The following is a 21816-nucleotide window of genomic DNA, read 5'->3' on the forward strand; positions in this document are numbered from 1 at the left end:
TACAGAGTGAGAAAGAGATCGGGAAGGCTTGGCTCAGCAGCTTGTCAGGATGGCCGAGTGGTCTAAGGCGCCAGACTCAAGGAGCGTTAATCCTTGCTCTGCATCTGGACTTGTGAATTCTGGTCCCTTTCTAGGGGCGTGGGTTCAAATCCCACTCCTGATATGTCTCCCTTTTTCCCCAAACAAACCTTCCCACACCCACACACTCCCCCCAAATTTCACATCTTCTTGGAGAGGAGTCACTCCCCCTTCCCAAACATGGAAGAGTCCAACCCCTCGGTTTCAAAGATAAGGCTCAGGCATTTACAACAATCTTCAGACGCAAGTGCCCACTGGATCATCTTCCTCAGTCTCCTCCTGTGCTCCCCACCATCACACACACCATTCTTCAAACAATTACATTCACTCCGTCTCACATAAAGAGACACTGGACACTACAAAGGCTATGGGCCCTGCCAAGATTCTGGCACTGCTCCTGAACGCTGCTGCTCCACAACATGCCCTTCCTCGAGCCAAGTTCTCCCAGGACAGTGACAACACTGGGATCTACCTGGCCATCTGCCAAATTATCCAGGTATGTCCTGCACATAAAAAGCAGGACAAATCCAACTCAGCCAATTCCACTCCCGTCTATCTCTTCCCAATCCTCGGAAAAGTGATGGAAGGGCTCACCAACAGGGCTATCGAGCAGCACCTGCTCAGCAATAACCTGCTCAGCGACACCCAGTTTGGGATCCCCCAGGGTCACTCAGCTCCTGACCTCATTTTGTTTGTGCCTGTGTGAGAGAGAGAGAGAGAGAGAAAGTCTGTGTGAGTGTGTGAATGTGAGAGTGAGAGACAGTGTGTGTAAGCGCGTGAGAGAGGAAGCCTTTATGTGTGTGTGTGAGAGTTGTATATGTCTGTGTGTGTGTGTGTGTGTGTGTGTGTGTGTGTGTGTGTTTGTGTGGGTGGAGTGTGTGTGTCTGAGAAAGTGAGTGTGTGGGTGTTTGTGTCTGCGAGAGACAGAGAGTGTGTGGGTGTATGATTGTGTGAGCATGTATGTGTGTGACAGAGAGAGAGGGAGAATTTGTATGTGTGTGAGAGTGTGTTTGTGTGTGAGAGAGAATGTGTGTGAGAGAGAGAGTGTGTGTGTGTGAGGGAGAGAATGTGTGTGTGAGAGAGAGAGCGAAAGTGTGTGTATATGAGGGAGAGTGTGTGAGTGTGTGTGTGTGAGGGAGTGTGTGTGTGTGTGTGTGAGAGAGAGAGTGAGTGTGTCAGCATGCATGTGTGTGACAGAGAGAGGGAGAATTTGTATGTGTATGAGAGAGTATGTTTGAGTGTGTGTGTGTGAGAGAGAGTGTGTGTGTGCATGTGAGAGAGTGAGTGTATGTGTGAGAGAGAGAGAGAATGTGTGTGTGTGAGAGAGAGAGAGAGAGAGGGAGATTTTGTGTGTGTGAGAGAGTGTGTTTGTCTGTGTGAGAGAGAGTGAGTGTGAGTGCATGTCGGTGTGTGTGTGAAAGAGAGAGAGAGAATTTGTTTGTGCGTGAGAGAGAGTCTTATTTTTGTGAGAGAGTGTGTTTGTGTGTGAGTGAGACAGAAAGAGTGAGAGTGTGTGTGATAGAGAGTGTGTGTTTGTGTGCGCATGTGAGAGAGTGTGTGTGTGAAAGAGAGAAAGGGTGTGCGTGTGTGTGTGTGAGTGTGTGTGTGAGAGACTGAGAGTGTGTATGATAGAGAGTGTGTGTTTGTCTGTTCATGTGAGAGAGAATGTGTTAATGTGTGTGAGAGATAGAGAGGGAGTGAGAATTTGTGTGTGTGAGAGAAACTGAGAGTGTGAGTGTGTGTGTGAAAGAGAGAGACAATTTGTGTATGTGTGTGAGAGAGATTGTGTGTGTGTGTGTGTGTGTGAGAGAGAGAGTGTGTGAGAGAGAGACAGAGTCTATATGAGGGATTGTTGTTGAGTGTGAATGCAAGGGAGCTGCAGAAATGCGGAATTGTATTTTGTGTCTGCACAAGGGCAAGGTGACTAACTGTGCAGAGTGAGAAAGAGAGCAGGCATCACCATCCTGTCAGGATGGCCGAGTGGTCTAAGGCGCCAGACTTAAGGAGTGTTAGTCCTTGCTCTGCATCTGGCCTTGTGAATTCTGGTCCCTTTCTAGGGGCGTGGGTTCAAATCCCCCTCCTGACATGTCTCCCTTTTTCCCCAAACAAACCTTCCCACACCCACACACTCCCCCCAAATTTCACATCTTCTTGGAGAGGAGTCACTCCCCTTTCCCAAACATGGAAGAGTCCAACCCCTCGGTTTCAAAGATAAGGCTCAGGCATTTACAACAATCTTCAGACGCAAGTGCCCACTGGATCATCTTCCTCAGTCTCCTCCTGTGCTCCCCACCATCACACACACCATTCTTCAAACAATTACATTCACTCCGTCTCACATCAAAAGACACTGGACACTACAAAGGCTATGGGCCCTGCCAAGATTCTGGCACTGCTCCTGAACGCTGCTGCTCCACAACATGCCCTTCCTCGAGCCAAGTTCGCCCAGGACAGTGACAACACTGGGATCTACCTGGCCATCTGCCAAATTATCCAGGTATGTCCTGCACATAAAAAGCAGGACAAATCCAAATCAGCAAATTCCACTCCCGTCTATCTCTTCCCAATCCTCGGAAAAGTGATGGAAGGGCTCACCAACAGGGCTATCGAGCAGCACCTGCTCAGCAATAACCTGCTCAGTGACACCCAGTTTGGGATGCCCCAGGGTCACTCAGCTCCTGACCTCATTTTATTTGTGTCTGTGTGTGAGAGAGAGAGAGATTGTATGTGTTGGTGAGTGTGTGCGTGTGTGTGTGATAGAGAGGTTGGGTGTGTGTGTCTGTGTGTGGGTGTGAGAGAGAGTATGTGTGTGTGTGAGAGAGAGAGTGTGTGCCTGTGGGTATATGAGTTTGTGTGTGTGTTTGTATGTGTGTGTGAGAGAGATTGTGAGTCCATTTGAGTGTGTGTGTGTGTGAGACAGAGAGAGTGTGTACGTTTGTGCTTGTCTGTGAGTGTGAGAGTGAGTGCAGGTGTGTGTGTGTGAGTGTGTGAGAGAGCGAATGTGTGTCTGTGTGAGAGAGAGTGTCTGTCTGAGAGAAAATGTGTGTGTGAGAGAGTGAGTGTGTGTGAGAGGGAGAGAGAGTGTGTGTGTGTGTGTGTGTGTTTGTGTGTGAGGTAGAGAGTGCGTATGTGGGTGTGTGTGAGAGAGGGTGTGTTTGTGTGTGGGTGTGAGAGACAGACAGAGAGTGCGTGTGTGTGTGTGAGAGAGAGAGATTGTGAGTGCATGTGAGTGTGTGTGTGTGAGAGAGAGTGTGTGTGAGAGAGAGTGTGAGTGCAGGTGTTTGTGTGTGTGAGTGGGAATGCTTATGTATGAGTGTGTGAGAGAGAGTGTGCGTGTGTGAGAGTGTGTGTTTGTGTGTGTGAGAGAGAGTGTGTGTGTGTGTTGGAGAGAGTATGTGTGTGTGGGAGAGAGAGAGAGAATTTGTGCTTGTGTGGGGTATGAGAGACAGAAAGGGATTGTGAGTGTGTGTGAACGAATGTGTGTGCGTGCTTGTGAGATGGAGAGTGTGAGTGTGTGTGAGAGAGAGAGAGAGTGTATGTATATGCATGTGAGAGCGATTGTGTGTGTGAGAGAGGGTTTGTGTGTGTGTGTGTGTGAGAGAGAGTGTTTGTGTGTGTGTGTGTGTGTGTGTGTGTGAGAGAGAGAGAGAGACTGTGTATGAGGAATTGTTGCTGAGTGTGAATGCAAGTGAGCTGCAAAAATGCGGAATTGCATTTTTGTGTCTGCACAAGTGCATGGTGACTAATTGTACAGAGTGAGAAAGAGATCGGGAAGGCTTGGCTCAGCAGCTTGTCAGGATGGCCGAGTGGTCTAAGGCGCCAGACTCAAGGAGCGTTAATCCTTGCTCTGCATCTGGACTTGTGAATTCTGGTCCCTTTCTAGGGGCGTGGGTTCAAATCCCACTCCTGACATGTCTCCCTTTTTCCCCAAACAAACCTTCCCACACCCACACACTCCCCCAAATTTCACATCTTCTTGGAGAGGAGTCACTCCCCCTTCCCAAACATGGAAGAGTCCAACCCCTCGGTTTCAAAGATAAGGCTCAGGCATTTACAACAATCTTCAGACGCAAGTGCCCACTGGATCATCTTCCTCAGTCTCCTCCTGTGCTCCCCACCATCACACACACCATTCTTCAAACAATTACATTCACTCCGTCTCACATAAAGAGACACTGGACACTACAAAGGCTATGGGCCCTGCCAAGATTCTGGCACTGCTCCTGAACGCTGCTGCTCCACAACATGCCCTTCCTCGAGCCAAGTTCTCCCAGGACAGTGACAACACTGGGATCTACCTGGCCATCTGCCAAATTATCCAGGTATGTCCTGCACATAAAAAGCAGGACAAATCCAACTCAGCCAATTCCACTCCCGTCTATCTCTTCCCAATCCTCGGAAAAGTGATGGAAGGGCTCACCAACAGGGCTATCGAGCAGCACCTGCTCAGCAATAACCTGCTCAGCGACACCCAGTTTGGGATCCCCCAGGGTCACTCAGCTCCTGACCTCATTTTGTTTGTGCCTGTGTGAGAGAGAGAGAGAGAGAGAAAGTCTGTGTGAGTGTGTGAATGTGAGAGTGAGAGACAGTGTGTGTAAGCGCGTGAGAGAGGAAGCCTTTATGTGTGTGTGTGAGAGTTGTATATGTCTGTGTGTGTGTGTGTGTGTGTGTGTGTGTGTGTGTGTTTGTGTGGGTGGAGTGTGTGTGTCTGAGAAAGTGAGTGTGTGGGTGTTTGTGTCTGCGAGAGACAGAGAGTGTGTGGGTGTATGATTGTGTGAGCATGTATGTGTGTGACAGAGAGAGAGGGAGAATTTGTATGTGTGTGAGAGTGTGTTTGTGTGTGAGAGAGAATGTGTGTGAGAGAGAGAGTGTGTGTGTGTGAGGGAGAGAATGTGTGTGTGAGAGAGAGAGCGAAAGTGTGTGTATATGAGGGAGAGTGTGTGAGTGTGTGTGTGTGAGGGAGTGTGTGTGTGTGTGTGAGAGAGAGAGTGAGTGTGTCAGCATGCATGTGTGTGACAGAGAGAGGGAGAATTTGTATGTGTGTGAGAGAGTATGTTTGAGTGTGTGTGTGTGAGAGAGAGTGTGTGTGTGCATGTGAGAGAGTGAGTGTATGTGTGAGAGAGAGAGAGAATGTGTGTGTGTGTGAGAGAGAGAGAGAGAGAGGGAGATTTTGTGTGTGTGAGAGAGTGTGTTTGTCTGTGTGAGAGAGAGTGAGTGTGAGTGCATGTCGGTGTGTGTGTGAAAGAGAGAGAGAGAATTTGTTTGTGCGTGAGAGAGAGTCTTATTTTTGTGAGAGAGTGTGTTTGTGTGTGAGTGAGACAGAAAGAGTGAGAGTGTGTGTGATAGAGAGTGTGTGTTTGAGTGCGCATGTGAGAGAGTGTGTGTGTGAAAGAGAGAAAGGGTGTGTGTGTGTGTGTGTGAGTGTGTGTGTGAGAGACTGAGAGTGTGTATGATAGAGAGTGTGTGTTTGTCTGTTCATGTGAGAGAGAATGTGTTAATGTGTGTGAGAGATAGAGAGGGAGTGAGAATTTGTGTGTGTGAGAGAAACTGAGAGTGTGAGTGTGTGTGTGAAAGAGAGAGACAATTTGTGTATGTGTGTGAGAGAGATTGTGTGTGTGTGTGTGTGTGTGAGAGAGAGAGAGTGTGTGAGAGAGAGACAGAGTCTATATGAGGGATTGTTGTTGAGTGTGAATGCAAGGGAGCTGCAGAAATGCGGAATTGTATTTTGTGTCTGCACAAGGGCAAGGTGACTAACTGTGCAGAGTGAGAAAGAGAGCGGGCATCACCATCCTGTCAGGATGGCCGAGTGGTCTAAGGTGCCAGACTTAAGGAGTGTTAGTCCTTGCTCTGCATCTGGCCTTGTGAATTATGGTCCCTTTCTAGGGGCGTGGGTTCAAATCCCACTCCTGACATGTCTCCCTTTTTCCCCAAACAAACCTTCCGACACCCACACACTCCCCCCAAATTTCACATCTTCTTGGAGAGGAGTCACTCCCCCTTCCCAAACATGGAAGAGTCCAACCCCTCGGTTTCAAAGATAAGGCTCAGGCATTTACAACAATCTTCAGACGCAAGTGCCCACTGGATCATCTTCCTCAGTCTCCTCCTGTGCTCCCCACCATCACACACACCATTCTTCAAACAATTACATTCACTCCGTCTCACATAAAGAGACACTGGACACTACAAAGGCTATGGGCCCTGCCAAGATTCTGGCACTGCTCCTGAACGCTGCTGCTCCACAACATGCCCTTCCTCGAGCCAAGTTCTCCCAGGACAGTGACAACACTGGGATCTACCTGGCCATCTGCCAAATTATCCAGGTATGTCCTGCACATAAAAAGCAGGACAAATCCAACTCAGCAAATTCCACTCCCGTCTATCTCTTCCCAATCCTCGGAAAAGTGATGGAAGGGCTCACCAACAGGGCTATCGAGCAGCACCTGCTCAGCAATAACTGCTCAGCGACACCCAGTTTGGGATCCCCCAGGGTCACTCAGCTCCTGACCTCATTTTGTTTGTGCCTGTGTGAGAGAGAGAGAGAGAGAGAAAGTCTGTGTGAGTGTGTGAATGTGAGAGTGAGAGACAGTGTGTGTAAGCGCGTGAGAGAGGAAGCCTTTATGTGTGTGTGTGAGAGTTGTATATGTCTGTGTGTGTGTGTGTGTGTGTGTGTGTGTGTGTGTTTGTGTGGGTGGAGTGTGTGTGTCTGAGAAAGTGAGTGTGTGGGTGTTTGTGTCTGCGAGAGACAGAGAGTGTGTGGGTGTATGATTGTGTGAGCATGTATGTGTGTGACAGAGAGAGAGGGAGAATTTGTATGTGTGTGAGAGTGTGTTTGTGTGTGAGAGAGAATGTGTGTGAGAGAGAGAGTGTGTGTGTGTGAGGGAGAGAATGTGTGTGTGAGAGAGAGAGCGAAAGTGTGTGTATATGAGGGAGAGTGTGTGAGTGTGTGTGTGTGAGGGAGTGTGTGTGTGTGTGTGAGAGAGAGAGTGAGTGTGTCAGCATGCATGTGTGTGACAGAGAGAGGGAGAATTTGTATGTGTGTGAGAGAGTATGTTTGAGTGTGTGTGTGTGAGAGAGAGTGTGTGTGTGCATGTGAGAGAGTGAGTGTATGTGTGAGAGAGAGAGAGAATGTGTGTGTGTGTGAGAGAGAGAGAGAGAGAGGGAGATTTTGTGTGTGTGAGAGAGTGTGTTTGTCTGTGTGAGAGAGAGTGAGTGTGAGTGCATGTCGGTGTGTGTGTGAAAGAGAGAGAGAGAATTTGTTTGTGCGTGAGAGAGAGTCTTATTTTTGTGAGAGAGTGTGTTTGTGTGTGAGTGAGACAGAAAGAGTGAGAGTGTGTGTGATAGAGAGTGTGTGTTTGAGTGCGCATGTGAGAGAGTGTGTGTGTGAAAGAGAGAAAGGGTGTGCGTGTGTGTGTGTGTGTGTGAGTGTGTGTGTGAGAGACTGAGAGTGTGTATGATAGAGAGTGTGTGTTTGTCTGTTCATGTGAGAGAGAATGTGTTAATGTGTGTGAGAGATAGAGAGGGAGTGAGAATTTGTGTGTGTGAGAGAAACTGAGAGTGTGAGTGTGTGTGTGAAAGAGAGAGACAATTTGTGTATGTGTGTGAGAGAGATTGTGTGTGTGTGTGTGTGTGAGAGAGAGAGAGTGTGTGAGAGAGAGACAGAGTCTATATGAGGGATTGTTGTTGAGTGTGAATGCAAGGGAGCTGCAGAAATGCGGAATTGTATTTTGTGTCTGCACAAGGGCAAGGTGACTAACTGTGCAGAGTGAGAAAGAGAGCGGGCATCACCATCCTGTCAGGATGGCCGAGTGGTCTAAGGTGCCAGACTTAAGGAGTGTTAGTCCTTGCTCTGCATCTGGCCTTGTGAATTCTAGTCCCTTTCTAGGGGCGTGGGTTCAAATCCCACTCCTGACATGTCTCCCTTTTTCCCCAAACAAACCTTCCCACACCCACACACTCCCCCCAAATTTCACATCTTCTTGGAGAGGAGTCACTCCCCCTTCCCAAACATGGAAGAGTCCAACCGCTCGGTTTCAAAGATAAGGCTCAGGCATTTACAACAATCTTCAGACGCAAGTGCCCACTGGATCATCTTCCTCAGTCTCCTCCTGTGCTCCCCACCATCACACACACCATTCTTCAAACAATTACATTCACTCCGTCTCACATAAAGAGACACTGGACACTACAAAGGCTATGGGCCCTGCCAAGATTCTGGCACTGCTCCTGAACGCTGCTGCTCCACAACATGCCCTTCCTCGAGCCAAGTTCTCCCAGGACAGTGACAACACTGGGATCTACCTGGCCATCTGCCAAATTATCCAGGTATGTCCTGCACATAAAAAGCAGGACAAATCCAACTCAGCCAATTCCACTCCCGTCTATCTCTTCCCAATCCTCGGAAAAGTGATGGAAGGGCTCACCAACAGGGCTATCGAGCAGCACCTGCTCAGCAATAACCTGCTCAGCGACACCCAGTTTGGGATCCCCCAGGGTCACTCAGCTCCTGACCTCATTTTGTTTGTGCCTGTGTGAGAGAGAGAGAGAGAGAGAAAGTCTGTGTGAGTGTGTGAATGTGAGAGTGAGAGACAGTGTGTGTAAGCGCGTGAGAGAGGAAGCCTTTATGTGTGTGTGAGAGTTGTATATGTCTGTGTGTGTGTGTGTGTGTGTGTGTGTGTGTGTGTGTGTGTGTGTGTGTGTGTGTGTGGTTTGTGTGTGTGTGTGTCTGAGAAAGTGAGTGTGTGGGTGTTTGTGTCTGCGAGAGACAGAGAGTGTGTGGGTGTATGATTGTGTGAGCATGTATGTGTGTGACAGAGAGAGAGGGAGAATTTGTATGTGTGTGAGAGTGTGTTTGTGTGTGAGAGAGAATGTGTGTGAGAGAGAGAGTGTGTGTGTGTGAGGGAGAGAATGTGTGTGTGAGAGAGAGAGCGAAAGTGTGTGTATATGAGGGAGAGTGTGTGAGTGTGTGTGTGTGAGGGAGTGTGTGTGTGTGTGTGAGAGAGAGAGTGAGTGTGTCAGCATGCATGTGTGTGACAGAGAGAGGGAGAATTTGTATGTGTGTGAGAGAGTATGTTTGAGTGTGTGTGTGTGAGAGAGAGTGTGTGTGTGCATGTGAGAGAGTGAGTGTATGTGTGAGAGAGAGAGAGAATGTGTGTGTGTGTGAGAGAGAGAGAGAGAGAGGGAGATTTTGTGTGTGTGAGAGAGTGTGTTTGTCTGTGTGAGAGAGAGTGAGTGTGAGTGCATGTCGGTGTGTGTGTGAAAGAGAGAGAGAGAATTTGTTTGTGCGTGAGAGAGAGTCTTATTTTTGTGAGAGAGTGTGTTTGTGTGTGAGTGAGACAGAAAGAGTAAGAGTGTGTGTGATAGAGAGTGTGTGTTTGAGTGCGCATGTGAGAGAGTGTGTGTGTGAAAGAGAGAAAGGGTGTGCGTGTGTGTGTGTGAGTGTGTGTGTGAGAGACTGAGAGTGTGTATGATAGAGAGTGTGTGTTTGTCTGTTCATGTGAGAGAGAATGTGTTAATGTGTGTGAGAGATAGAGAGGGAGTGAGAATTTGTGTGTGTGAGAGAAACTGAGAGTGTGAGTGTGTGTGTGAAAGAGAGAGACAATTTGTGTATGTGTGTGAGAGAGATTGTGTGTGTGTGTGTGTGTGAGAGAGAGAGAGTGTGTGAGAGAGAGACAGAGTCTATATGAGGGATTGTTGTTGAGTGTGAATGCAAGGGAGCTGCAGAAATGCGGAATTGTATTTTGTGTCTGCACAAGGGCAAGGTGACTAACTGTGCAGAGTGAGAAAGAGAGCGGGCATCACCATCCTGTCAGGATGGCCGAGTGGTCTAAGGTGCCAGACTTAAGGAGTGTTAGTCCTTGCTCTGCATCTGGCCTTGTGAATTCTGGTCCCTTTCTAGGGGCGTGGGTTCAAATCCCACTCCTGACATGTCTCCCTTTTTCCCCAAACAAACCTTCCCACACCCACACGTTCCCCCCAAATTTCACATCTTCTTGGAGAGGAGTCACTCCCCTTTCCCAAACATGGAAGAGTCCAACCCCTCGGTTTCAAAGATAAGGCTCAGGCATTTACAACAATCTTCAGACGCAAGTGCCCACTGGATCATCTTCCTCAGTCTCCTCCTGTGCTCCCCACCATCACACACACCATTCTTCAAACAATTACATTCACTCCGTCTCACATCAAAAGACACTGGACACTACAAAGGCTATGGGCCCTGCCAAGATTCTGGCACTGCTCCTGAACGCTGCTGCTCCACAACATGCCCTTCCTCGAGCCAAGTTCTCCCAGGACAGTGACAACACTGGGATCTACCTGGCTATCTGCCAAATTATCCAGGTATGTCCTGCACATAAAAAGCAGGACAAATCCAAATCAGCAAATTCCACTCCCGTCTATCTCTTCCCAATCCTCGGAAAAGTGATGGAAGGGCTCACCAACAGGGCTATCGAGCAGCACCTGCTCAGCAATAACCTGCTCAGTGACACCCAGTTTGGGATGCCCCAGGGTCACTCAGCTCCTGACCTCATTTTATTTGTGTCTGTGTGTGAGAGAGAGAGAGATTGTATGTGTTGGTGAGTGTGTGCGTGTGTGTGTGATAGAGAGGTTGGGTGTGTGTGTCTGTGTGTGGGTGTGAGAGAGAGTATGTGTGTGTGTGAGAGAGAGAGTGTGTGCCTGTGGGTATATGAGTTTGTGTGTGTGTTTGTATGTGTGTGTGAGAGAGATTGTGAGTCCATTTGAGTGTGTGTGTGTGTGAGACAGAGAGAGTGTGTACGTTTGTGCTTGTCTGTGAGTGTGAGAGTGAGTGCAGGTGTGTGTGTGTGAGTGTGTGAGAGAGCGAATGTGTGTCTGTGTGAGAGAGAGTGTCTGTGTGAGAGAAAATGTGTGTGTGAGAGAGTGAGTGTGTGTGAGAGGGTGAGAGAGAGTGTGTGTGTGTGTGTGTGTTTGTGTGTGAGGGAGAGAGTGCGTATGTGGGTGTGTGTGAGAGAGGGTGTGTTTGTGTGTGGGTGTGAGAGACAGACAGAGAGTGCGTGTGTGTGTGTGAGAGAGAGAGATTGTGAGAGCATGTGAGTGTGTGTGTGTGAGAGAGAGTGTGTGTGAGAGAGAGTGTGAGTGCAGGTGTTTGTGTGTGTGAGTGGGAATGCTTATGTATGAGTGTGTGAGAGAGAGTGTGCGTGTGTGAGAGTGTGTGTTTGTGTGTGTGAGAGAGAGTGTGTGTGTGTGTTGGAGAGAGTATGTGTGTGTGGGAGAGAGAGAGAGAGAATTTGTGCTTGTGTGGGGAATGAGAGACAGAAAGGGATTGTGAGTGTGTGTGAACGAATGTGTGTGCGTGCTTGTGAGATGGAGAGTGTGAGTGTGTGTGAGAGAGAGAGAGTGTATGTATATGCATGTGAGAGCGATTGTGTGTGTGAGAGAGGGGTTGTGTGTGTGTGTGTGTGAGAGAGAGTGTTTGTGTGTGTGTGTGTGTGTGTGTGTGTGTGAGAGAGAGAGAGACTGTGTATGAGGAATTGTTGCTGAGTGTGAATGCAAGTGAGCTGCAAAAATGCGGAATTGCATTTTTGTGTCTGCACAAGTGCATGGTGACTAATTGTACAGAGTGAGAAAGAGATCGGGAAGGCTTGGCTCAGCAGCTTGTCAGGATGGCCGAGTGGTCTAAGGCGCCAGACTCAAGGAGCGTTAATCCTTGCTCTGCATCTGGACTTGTGAATTCTGGTCCCTTTCTAGGGGCGTGGGTTCAAATCCCACTCCTGACATGTCTCCCTTTTTCCCCAAACAAACCTTCCCACACCCACACACTCCCCCCAAATTTCACATCTTCTTGGAGAGGAGTCACTCCCCTTCCCAAACATGGAAGAGTCCAACCCCTCGGTTTCAAAGATAAGGCTCAGGCATTTACAACAATCTTCAGACGCAAGTGCCCACTGGATCATCTTCCTCAGTCTCCTCCTGTGCTCCCCACCATCACACACACCATTCTTCAAACAATTACATTCACTCCGTCTCACATCAAGAGACACTGGACACTACAAAGGCTATGGGCCCTGCCAAGATTCTGGCACTGCTCCTGAACGCTGCTGCTCCACAACATGCCCTTCCTCGAGCCAAGTTCTCCCAGGACAGTGACAACACTGGGATCTACCTGGCCATCTGCCAAATTATCCAGGTATGTCCTGCACATAAAAAGCAGGACAAATCCAACTCAGCCAATTCCACTCCCGTCTATCTCTTCCCAATCCTCGGAAAAGTGATGGAAGGGCTCACCAACAGGGCTATCGAGCAGCACCTGCTCAGCAATAACCTGCTCAGCGACACCCAGTTTGGGATCCCCAGGGTCACTCAGCTCCTGACCTCATTTTGTTTGTGCCTGTGTGAGAGAGAGAGAGAGAGAGAAAGTCTGTGTGAGTGTGTGAATGTGAGAGTGAGAGACAGTGTGTGTAAGCGCGTGAGAGAGGAAGCCTTTATGTGTGTGTGTGAGAGTTGTGTATGTGTGTGTGTGTGTGTGTGTGTGTGTGTTTGTGTGGGTGGAGTGTGTGTGTCTGAGAAAGTGAGTGTGTGGGTGTTTGTGTCTGCGAGAGACAGAGAGTGTGTGGGTGTATGATTGTGTGAGCATGTATGTGTGTGACAGAGAGAGAGGGAGAATTTGTATGTGTGTGAGAGTGTGTTTGTGTGTGAGAGAGAATGTGTGTGAGAGAGAGAGTGTGTGTGTGTGAGGGAGAGACTGTGTGTGTGAGAGAGAGAGCGAAAGTGTGTGTATATGAGGGAGAGTGTGTGAGTGTGTGTGTGTGAGGGAGTGTGTGTGTGTGTGTGAGAGAGAGAGAGTGAGTGTGTCAGCATGCATGTGTGTGACAGAGAGAGGGAGAATTTGTATGTGTGTGAGAGAGTATGTTTGAGTGTGTGTGTGTGAGAGAGAGTGTGTGTGTGCATGTGAGAGAGTGAGTGGATGTGTGAGAGAGAGAGAGAATGTGTGTGTGTGTGTGAGAGTGAGAGAGAGAGAGGGAGATTTTGTGTGTGTGAGAGAGTGTGTTTGTCTGTGTGAGAGAGAGTGAGTGTGAGTGCATGTCGGTGTGTGTGTGAAAGAGAGAGAGAGAATTTGTTTGTGCGTGAGAGAGAGTCTTATTTTTGTGAGAGAGTGTGTTTGTGTGTGAGTGAGACAGAAAGAGTGAGAGTGTGTGTGATAGAGAGTGTGTGTTTGTGTGCGCATGTGAGAGAGTGTGTGTGTGAAAGAGAGAAAGGGTGTGCGTGTGTGTGTGAGTGTGTGTGTGAGAGACTGAGAGTGTGTATGATAGAGAGTGTGTGTTTGTCTGTTCATGTGAGAGAGAATGTGTTAATGTGTGTGAGAGATAGAGAGGGAGTGAGAATTTGTGTGTGTGAGAGAAACTGAGAGTGTGAGTGTGTGTGTGAAAGAGAGAGACAATTTGTGTATGTGTGTGAGAGAGATTGTGTGTGTGTGTGTGTGTGTGAGAGAGAGAGAGTGTGTGAGAGAGAGACAGAGTCTATATGAGGGATTGTTGTTGAGTGTGAATGCAAGGGAGCTGCAGAAATGCGGAATTGTATTTTGTGTCTGCACAAGGGCAAGGAGACTAACTGTGCAGAGTGAGAAAGAGAGCGGGCATCACCATCCTGTCAGGATGGCCGAGTGGTCTAAGGCGCCAGACTTAAGGAGTGTTAGTCCTTGCTCTGCATCTGGCCTTGTGAATTCTGGTCCCTTTCTAGGGGCGTGGGTTCAAATCCCACTCCTGACATGTCTCCCTTTTTCCCCAAACAAACCTTCCCACACCCACACACTCCCCCAAATTTCACATCTTCTTGGAGAGGAGTCACTCCCCTTTCCCAAACATGGAAGAGTCCAACCCCTCGGTTTCAAAGATAAGGCTCAGGCATTTACAACAATCTTCAGACGCAAGTGCCCACTGGATCATCTTCCTCAGTCTCCTCCTGTGCTCCCCACCATCACACACACCATTCTTCAAACAATTACATTCACTCCGTCTCACATCAAAAGACACTGGACACTACAAAGGCTATGGGCCCTGCCAAGATTCTGGCACTGCTCCTGAACGCTGCTGCTCCACAACATGCCCTTCCTCGAGCCAAGTTCGCCCAGGACAGTGACAACACTGGGATCTACCTGGCCATCTGCCAAATTATCCAGGTATGTCCTGCACATAAAAAGCAGGACAAATCCAAATCAGCAAATTCCACTCCCGTCTATCTCTTCCCAATCCTCGGAAAAGTGATGGAAGGGCTCACCAACAGGGCTATCGAGCAGCACCTGCTCAGCAATAACCTGCTCAGTGACACCCAGTTTGGGATGCCCCAGGGTCACTCAGCTCCTGACCTCATTTTATTTGTGTCTGTGTGTGAGAGAGAGAGAGATTGTATGTGTTGGTGAGTGTGTGCGTGTGTGTGTGATAGAGAGGTTGGGTGTGTGTGTGTCTGTGTGTGGGTGTGAGAGAGAGTATGTGTGTGTGTGAGAGAGAGAGTGTGTGCCTGTGGGTATATGAGTTTGTGTGTGTGTTTGTATGTGTGTGTGAGAGAGATTGTGAGTCCATTTGAGTGTGTGTGTGTGTGAGACAGAGAGAGTGTGTACGTTTGTGCTTGTCTGTGAGTGTGAGAGTGAGTGCAGGTGTGTGTGTGTGTGAGTGTGTGAGAGAGCGAATGTGTGTCTGTGTGAGAGAGAGTGTCTGTGTGAGAGAAAATGTGTGTGTGAGAGAGTGAGTGTGTGTGAGAGGGAGAGAGAGTGTGTGTGTGTGTGTGTGTGTGTTTGTGTGTGAGGGAGAGAGTGCGTATGTGGGTGTGTGTGAGAGAGGGTGTGTTTGTGTGTGGGTGTGAGAGACAGACAGAGAGTGCGTGTGTGTGTGTGAGAGAGAGAGATTGTGAGTGCATGTGAGTGTGTGTGTGTGAGAGAGAGTGTGTGTGAGAGAGAGTGTGAGTGCAGGTGTTTGTGTGTGTGAGTGGGAATGCTTATGTATGAGTGTGTGAGAGAGAGTGTGCGTGTGTGAGAGTGTGTGTTTGTGTGTGTGAGAGAGAGTGTGTGTGTGTGTGTTGGAGAGAGTATGTGTGTGTGGGAGAGAGAGAGAGAGAATTTGTGCTTGTGTGGGGTATGAGAGACAGAAAGGGATTGTGAGTGTGTGTGAACGAATGTGTGTGCGTGCTTGTGAGATGGAGAGTGTGAGTGTGTGTGAGAGAGAGAGAGTGTATGTATATGCATGTGAGAGCGATTGTGTGTGTGAGAGAGGGTTTGTGTGTGTGTGTGTGTGTGAGAGAGAGTGTTTGTGTGTGTGTGTGTGTGTGTGTGTGTGTGTGAGAGAGAGAGAGACTGTGTATGAGGAATTGTTGCTGAGTGTGAATGCAAGTGAGCTGCAAAATGCGGAATTGCATTTTTGTGTCTGCACAAGTGCATGGTGACTAATTGTACAGAGTGAGAAAGAGATCGGGAAGGCTTGGCTCAGCAGCTTGTCAGGATGGCCGAGTGGTCTAAGGCGCCAGACTCAAGGAGCGTTAATCCTTGCTCTGCATCTGGCCTTGTGAATTCTGGTCCCTTTCTAGGGGCGTGGGTTCAAATCCCACTCCTGACATGTCTCCCTTTTTCCCCAAACAAACCTTCCCACACCCACACACTCCCCCAAATTTCACATCTTCTTGGAGAGGAGTCACTCCCCCTTCCCAAACATGGAAGAGTCCAACCCCTCGGTTTCAAAGATCAGGCTCAGGCATTTACAACAATCTTCAGACGCAAGTGCCCACTGGATCATCTTCCTCAGTCTCCTCCTGTGCTCCCCACCATCACACACACCATTCTTCAAACAATTACATTCACTCCGTCTCACATAAAGAGACACTGGACACTACAAAGGCTATGGGCCCTGCCAAGATTCTGGCACTGCTCCTGAACGCTGCTGCTCCACAACATGCCCTTCCTCGAGCCAAGTTCTCCCAGGACAGTGACAACACTGGGATCTACCTGGCCATCTGCCAAATTATCCAGGTATGTCCTGCACATAAAAAGCAGGACAAATCCAACTCAGCAATTCCACTCCCGTCTATCTCTTCCCAATCCTCGGAAAAGTGATGGAAGGGCTCACCAACAGGGCTATCGAGCAGCACCTGCTCAGCAATAACCTGCTCAGCGACACCCAGTTTGGGATCCCCCAGGGTCACTCAGCTCCTGACCTCATTTTGTTTGTGCCTGTGTGAGAGAGAGAGAGAGAGAGAAAGTCTGTGTGAGTGTGTGAATGTGAGAGTGAGAGACAGTGTGTGTGAGCGCGTGAGAGAGGAAGCCTTTATGTGTGTGTGTGTGAGTGTGTGTATGTCTGTGTGTGTGTGTGTGTGTGTGTGTGTGTGTGTGTTTGTGTGGGTGGAGTGTGTGTGTCTGAGAAAGTGAGTGTGTGGGTGTTTGTGTCTGCGAGAGACAGAGAGTGTGTGGGTGTATGATTGTGTGAGCATGTATGTGTGTGACAGAGAGAGAGGGAGAATTTGTATGTGTGTGAGAGTGTGTTTGTGTGTGAGAGAGAATGTGTGTGAGAGAGAGAGTGTGTGTGTGTGAGGGAGAGAATGTGTGTGTGAGAGAGAGAGCGAAAGTGTGTGTATATGAGGGAGAGTGTGTGAGTGTGTGTGTGTGAGGGAGTGTGTGTGTGTGTGTGAGAGAGAGAGTGAGTGTGTCAGCATGCATGTGTGTGACAGAGAGAGGGAGAATTTGTATGTGTGTGAGAGAGTATGTTTGAGTGTGTGTGTGTGAGAGAGAGTGTGTGTGTGCATGTGAGAGAGTGAGTGTATGTGTGAGAGAGAGAGAGAATGTGTGTGTGTGTGAGAGAGAGAGAGAGAGAGGGAGATTTTGTGTGTGTGAGAGAGTGTGTTTGTCTGTGTGAGAGAGAGTGAGTGTGAGTGCATGTCGGTGTGTGTGTGAAAGAGAGAGAGAGAATTTGTTTGTGCGTGAGAGAGAGTCTTATTTTTGTGAGAGAGTGTGTTTGTGTGTGAGTGAGACAGAAAGAGTGAGAGTGTGTGTGATAGAGAGTGTGTGTTTGTGTGCGCATGTGAGAGAGTGTGTGTGTGAAAGAGAGAAAGGGTGTGCGTGTGTGTGTGTGAGTGTGTGTGTGAGAGACTGAGAGTGTGTATGATAGAGAGTGTGTGTTTGTCTGTTCATGTGAGAGAGAATGTGTTAATGTGTGTGAGAGATAGAGAGGGAGTGAGAATTTGTGTGTGTGAGAGAAACTGAGAGTGTGAGTGTGTGTGTGAAAGAGAGAGACAATTTGTGTATGTGTGTGAGAGAGATTGTGTGTGTGTGTGTGTGTGTGAGAGAGAGAGTGTGTGAGAGAGAGACAGACTCTATATGAGGGATTGTTGTTGAGTGTGAATGCAAGGGAGCTGCAGAAATGCGGAATTGTATTTTGTGTCTGCACAAGGGCAAGGTGACTAACTGTGCAGAGTGAGAAAGAGAGCGGGCATCACCATCCTGTCAGGATGGCCGAGTGGTCTAAGGTGCCAGACTTAAGGAGTGTTAGTCCTTGCTCTGCATCTGGCCTTGTGAATTCTAGTCCCTTTCTAGGGGCGTGGGTTCAAATCCCACTCCTGACATGTCTCCCTTTTTCCCCAAACAAACCTTCCCACACCCACACACTCCCCCAAATTTCACATCTTCTTGGAGAGGAGTCACTCCCCTTCCCAAACATGGAAGAGTCCAACCCCTCGGTTTCAAAGATAAGGCTCAGGCATTTACAACAATCTTCAGACGCAAGTGCCCACTGGATCATCTTCCTCAGTCTCCTCCTGTGCTCCCCACCATCACACACACCATTCTTCAAACAATTACATTCACTCCGTCTCACATAAAGAGACACTGGACACTACAAAGGCTATGGGCCCTGCCAAGATTCTGGCACTGCTCCTGAACGCTGCTGCTCCACAACATGCCCTTCCTCGAGCCAAGTTCTCCCAGGACAGTGACAACACTGGGATCTACCTGGCCATCTGCCAAATTATCCAGGTATGTCCTGCACATAAAAAGCAGGACAAATCCAAATCAGCCAATTCCACTCCCGTCTATCTCTTCCCAATCCTCGGAAAAGTGATGGAAGGGCTCACCAACAGGGCTATCGAGCAGCACCTGCTCAGCAATAACCTGCTCAGCGACACCCAGTTTGGGATCCCCAGGGTCACTCAGCTCCTGACCTCATTTTGTTTGTGCCTGTGTGAGAGAGAGAGAGAGAGAGAAAGTCTGTGTGAGTGTGTGAATGTGAGAGTGAGAGACAGTGTGTGTAAGCGCGTGAGAGAGGAAGCCTTTATGTGTGTGTGTGAGAGTTGTATATGTCTGTGTGTGTGTGTGTGTGTGTGTGTGTGTGTGTTTGTGTGGGTGGAGTGTGTGTGTCTGAGAAAGTGAGTGTGTGGGTGTTTGTGTCTGCGAGAGACAGAGAGTGTGTGGGTGTATGATTGTGTGAGCATGTATGTGTGTGACAGAGAGAGATGGAGAATTTGTATGTGTGTGAGAGTGTGTTTGTGTGTGAGAGAGAATGTGTGTGAGAGAGAGAGTGTGTGTGTGTGAGGGAGAGAATGTGTGTGTGAGAGAGAGAGCGAAAGTGTGTGTATATGAGGGAGAGTGTGTGAGTGTGTGTGTGTGAGGGAGTGTGTGTGTGTGTGTGAGAGAGAGAGTGAGTGTGTCAGCATGCATGTGTGTGACAGAGAGAGGGAGAATTTGTATGTGTGTGAGAGAGTATGTTTGAGTGTGTGTGTGTGAGAGAGAGTGTGTGTGTGCATGTGAGAGAGTGAGTGTATGTGTGAGAGAGAGAGAGAATGTGTGTGTGTGTGAGAGAGAGAGAGAGAGAGGGAGATTTTGTGTGTGTGAGAGAGTGTGTTTGTCTGTGTGAGAGAGAGTGAGTGTGAGTGCATGTCGGTGTGTGTGTGAAAGAGAGAGAGAGAATTTGTTTGTGCGTGAGAGAGAGTCTTATTTTTGTGAGAGAGTGTGTTTGTGTGTGAGTGAGACAGAAAGAGTAAGAGTGTGTGTGATAGAGAGTGTGTGTTTGAGTGCGCATGTGAGAGAGTGTGTGTGTGAAAGAGAGAAAGGGTGTGCGTGTGTGTGTGTGAGTGTGTGTGTGAGAGACTGAGAGTGTGTATGATAGAGAGTGTGTGTTTGTCTGTTCATGTGAGAGAGAATGTGTTAATGTGTGTGAGAGATAGAGAGGGAGTGAGAATTTGTGTGTGTGAGAGAGAAACTGAGAGTGTGAGTGTGTGTGTGAAAGAGAGAGACAATTTGTGTATGTGTGTGAGAGAGATTGTGTGTGTGTGGTGTGTGAGAGAGAGAGAGTGTGTGAGAGAGAGACAGACTCTATATGAGGGATTGTTGTTGAGTGTGAATGCAAGGGAGCTGCAGAAATGCGGAATTGTATTTTGTGTCTGCACAAGGGCAAGGTGACTAACTGTGCAGAGTGAGAAAGAGAGCGAGCATCACCATCCTGTCAGGATGGCCGAGTGGTCTAAGGTGCCAGACTTAAGGAGTGTTAGTCCTTGCTCTGCATCTGGCCTTGTGAATTCTGGTCCCTTTCTAGGGGCGTGGGTTCAAATCCCACTCCTGACATGTCTCCCTTTTTCCCAAACAAACCTTCCCACACCACACACTCCCCCCAAATTTCACATCTTCTTGGAGAGGAGTCACTCCCCTTCCCAAACATGGAAGAGTCCAACCCCTCGGTTTCAAAGATAAGGCTCAGGCATTTACAACAATCTTCAGACGCAAGTGCCCACTGGATCATCTTCCTCAGTCTCCTCCTGTGCTCCCCACCATCACACACACCATTCTTCAAACAATTACATTCACTCCGTCTCACATAAAGAGACACTGGACACTACAAAGGCTATGGGCCCTGCCAAGATTCTGGCACTGCTCCTGAACGCTGCTGCTCCACAACATGCCCTTCCTCGAGCCAAGTTCTCCCAGGACAGTGACAACACTGGGATCTACCTGGCTATCTGCCAAATTATCCAGGTATGTCCTGCACATAAAAAGCAGGACAAATCCAAATCAGCAAATTCCACTCCCGTCTATCTCTTCCCAATCCTCGGAAAAGTGATGGAAGGGCTCACCAACAGGGCTATCGAGCAGCACCTGCTCAGCAATAACCTGCTCAGTGACACCCAGTTTGGGATGCCCCAGGGTCACTCAGCTCCTGACCTCATTTTATTTGTGTCTGTGTGTGAGAGAGAGAGAGATTGTATGTGTTGGTGAGTGTGTGGTGTGTGTGTGATAGAGAGGTTGGTGTGTGTGTGTCTGTGTGTGGGTGTGAGAGAGAGTATGTGTGTGTGTGTGAGAGAGAGAGTGTGTGCCTGTGGGTATATGAGTTTGTGTGTGTGTTTGTATGTGTGTGTGTGAGAGAGATTGTGAGTCCATTTGAGTGTGTGTGTGTGTGAGACAGAGAGAGTGTGTACGTTTGTGCTTGTCTGTGAGTGTGAGAGTGAGTGCAGGTGTGTGTGTGTGAGTGTGTGAGAGAGCGAATGTGTGTCTGTGTGAGAGAGAGTGTCTGTGTGAGAGAAAATGTGTGTGTGAGAGAGTGAGTGTGTGTGAGAGGGAGAGAGAGTGTGTGTGTGTGTGTGTGTGTTTGTGTGTGAGGGAGAGAGTGAGTATGTGTGTGTGTGTGAGAGAGGGTGTGTTTGTGTGTGGGTGTGTGAGACAGACAGAGAGTGCGTGTGTGTGTGTGAGAGAGAGAGATTGTGAGAGCATGTGAGTGTGTGTGTGTGAGAGAGAGTGTGTGTGAGAGAGAGTGTGAGTGCAGGTGTTTGTGTGTGTGAGTGGGAATGCTTATGTATGAGTGTGTGAGAGAGAGTGTGCGTGTGTGAGAGTGTGTGTTTGTGTGTGTGAGAGAGAGTGTGTGTGTGTGTTGGAGAGAGAGTATGTGTGTGTGGAGAGAGAGAGAGAGAATTTGTGCTTGTGTGGGGAATGAGAGACAGAAAGGGATTGTGAGTGTGTGTGAACGAATGTGTGTGCGTGCTTGTGAGATGGAGAGTGTGAGTGTGTGTGAGAGAGAGAGAGTGTATGTATATGCATGTGAGAGCGATTGTGTGTGTGAGAGAGGGTTTGTGTGTGTGTGTGTGAGAGAGGAGTGTTTGTGTGTGTGTGTGTGTGTGTGTGTGTGAGAGAGAGAGAGACTGTGTATGAGGAATTGTTGCTGAGTGTGAATGCAAGTGAGCTGCAAAAATGCGGAATTGCATTTTTGTGTCTGCACAAGTGCATGGTGACTAATTGTACAGAGTGAGAAAGAGATCGGGAAGGCTTGGCTCAGCAGCTTGTCAGGATGGCCGAGTGGTCTAAGGCGCCAGACTCAAGGAGCGTTAATCCTTGCTCTGCATCTGGCCTTGTGAATTCTGGTCCCTTTCTAGGGGCGTGGGTTCAAATCCCACTCCTGACATGTCTCCCTTTTTCCCCAAACAAACCTTCCCACCCACACACACTCCCCCAAATTTCACATCTTCTTGGAGAGGAGTCACTCCCCTTCCCAAACATGGAAGAGTCCAACCCCTCGGTTTCAAAGATAAGGCTCAGGCATTTACAACAATCTTCAGACGCAAGTGCCCACTGGATCCCCACCATCACACACACCATTCTTCAAACAATTACATTCACTCCGTCTCACATCAAAAGACACTGGACACTACAAAGGCTATGGGCCCTGCCAAGATTCTGGCACTGCTCCTGAACGCTGCTGCTCCACAACATGCCCTTCCTCGAGCCAAGTTCGCCCAGGACAGTGACAA

At 48.7% G+C, this 21816-nt stretch overlaps 12 non-coding genes across 12 annotated transcripts; all 12 read left to right on the top strand.

Annotated features, from left to right (window-relative positions):
- The first annotated feature begins 43 nt into the window (after positions 1-43).
- trnal-caa (transfer RNA leucine (anticodon CAA)) lies at positions 44-163 on the top strand. Its single transcript has 2 exons — positions 44-81; positions 118-163. It is a non-coding gene; the product is annotated as a tRNA-Leu (tRNA).
- Positions 164-2044: 1881 nt separating this feature from the next.
- trnal-uaa (transfer RNA leucine (anticodon UAA)) lies at positions 2045-2164 on the top strand. Its single transcript has 2 exons — positions 2045-2082; positions 2119-2164. It is a non-coding gene; the product is annotated as a tRNA-Leu (tRNA).
- Positions 2165-3870: 1706 nt separating this feature from the next.
- Positions 3871-3990, top strand: trnal-caa (transfer RNA leucine (anticodon CAA)). Its single transcript has 2 exons — positions 3871-3908; positions 3945-3990. It is a non-coding gene; the product is annotated as a tRNA-Leu (tRNA).
- A 1880-nt stretch (positions 3991-5870) lies between these two features.
- On the top strand, positions 5871-5990 carry trnal-uaa (transfer RNA leucine (anticodon UAA)). Its single transcript has 2 exons — positions 5871-5908; positions 5956-5990. It is a non-coding gene; the product is annotated as a tRNA-Leu (tRNA).
- A 1882-nt stretch (positions 5991-7872) lies between these two features.
- trnal-uaa (transfer RNA leucine (anticodon UAA)) lies at positions 7873-7992 on the top strand. The gene is made up of 2 exons: positions 7873-7910; positions 7958-7992. It is a non-coding gene; the product is annotated as a tRNA-Leu (tRNA).
- Positions 7993-9885: 1893 nt separating this feature from the next.
- Positions 9886-10005, top strand: trnal-uaa (transfer RNA leucine (anticodon UAA)). The gene is made up of 2 exons: positions 9886-9923; positions 9960-10005. It is a non-coding gene; the product is annotated as a tRNA-Leu (tRNA).
- A 1706-nt stretch (positions 10006-11711) lies between these two features.
- trnal-caa (transfer RNA leucine (anticodon CAA)) lies at positions 11712-11831 on the top strand. The gene is made up of 2 exons: positions 11712-11749; positions 11786-11831. It is a non-coding gene; the product is annotated as a tRNA-Leu (tRNA).
- Positions 11832-13700: 1869 nt separating this feature from the next.
- Positions 13701-13820, top strand: trnal-uaa (transfer RNA leucine (anticodon UAA)). The gene is made up of 2 exons: positions 13701-13738; positions 13775-13820. It is a non-coding gene; the product is annotated as a tRNA-Leu (tRNA).
- A 1716-nt stretch (positions 13821-15536) lies between these two features.
- trnal-caa (transfer RNA leucine (anticodon CAA)) lies at positions 15537-15656 on the top strand. Its single transcript has 2 exons — positions 15537-15574; positions 15611-15656. It is a non-coding gene; the product is annotated as a tRNA-Leu (tRNA).
- A 1876-nt stretch (positions 15657-17532) lies between these two features.
- trnal-uaa (transfer RNA leucine (anticodon UAA)) lies at positions 17533-17652 on the top strand. The gene is made up of 2 exons: positions 17533-17570; positions 17618-17652. It is a non-coding gene; the product is annotated as a tRNA-Leu (tRNA).
- Positions 17653-19525: 1873 nt separating this feature from the next.
- trnal-uaa (transfer RNA leucine (anticodon UAA)) lies at positions 19526-19645 on the top strand. The gene is made up of 2 exons: positions 19526-19563; positions 19600-19645. It is a non-coding gene; the product is annotated as a tRNA-Leu (tRNA).
- A 1705-nt stretch (positions 19646-21350) lies between these two features.
- trnal-caa (transfer RNA leucine (anticodon CAA)) lies at positions 21351-21470 on the top strand. Its single transcript has 2 exons — positions 21351-21388; positions 21425-21470. It is a non-coding gene; the product is annotated as a tRNA-Leu (tRNA).
- The last annotated feature ends 346 nt before the right edge of the window (positions 21471-21816 follow it).

This window comes from Hemiscyllium ocellatum, chromosome 24 (genome assembly GCF_020745735.1).
Source record: "Hemiscyllium ocellatum isolate sHemOce1 chromosome 24, sHemOce1.pat.X.cur, whole genome shotgun sequence".
NCBI classification, from domain to species: domain Eukaryota; kingdom Metazoa; phylum Chordata; class Chondrichthyes; order Orectolobiformes; family Hemiscylliidae; genus Hemiscyllium; species Hemiscyllium ocellatum.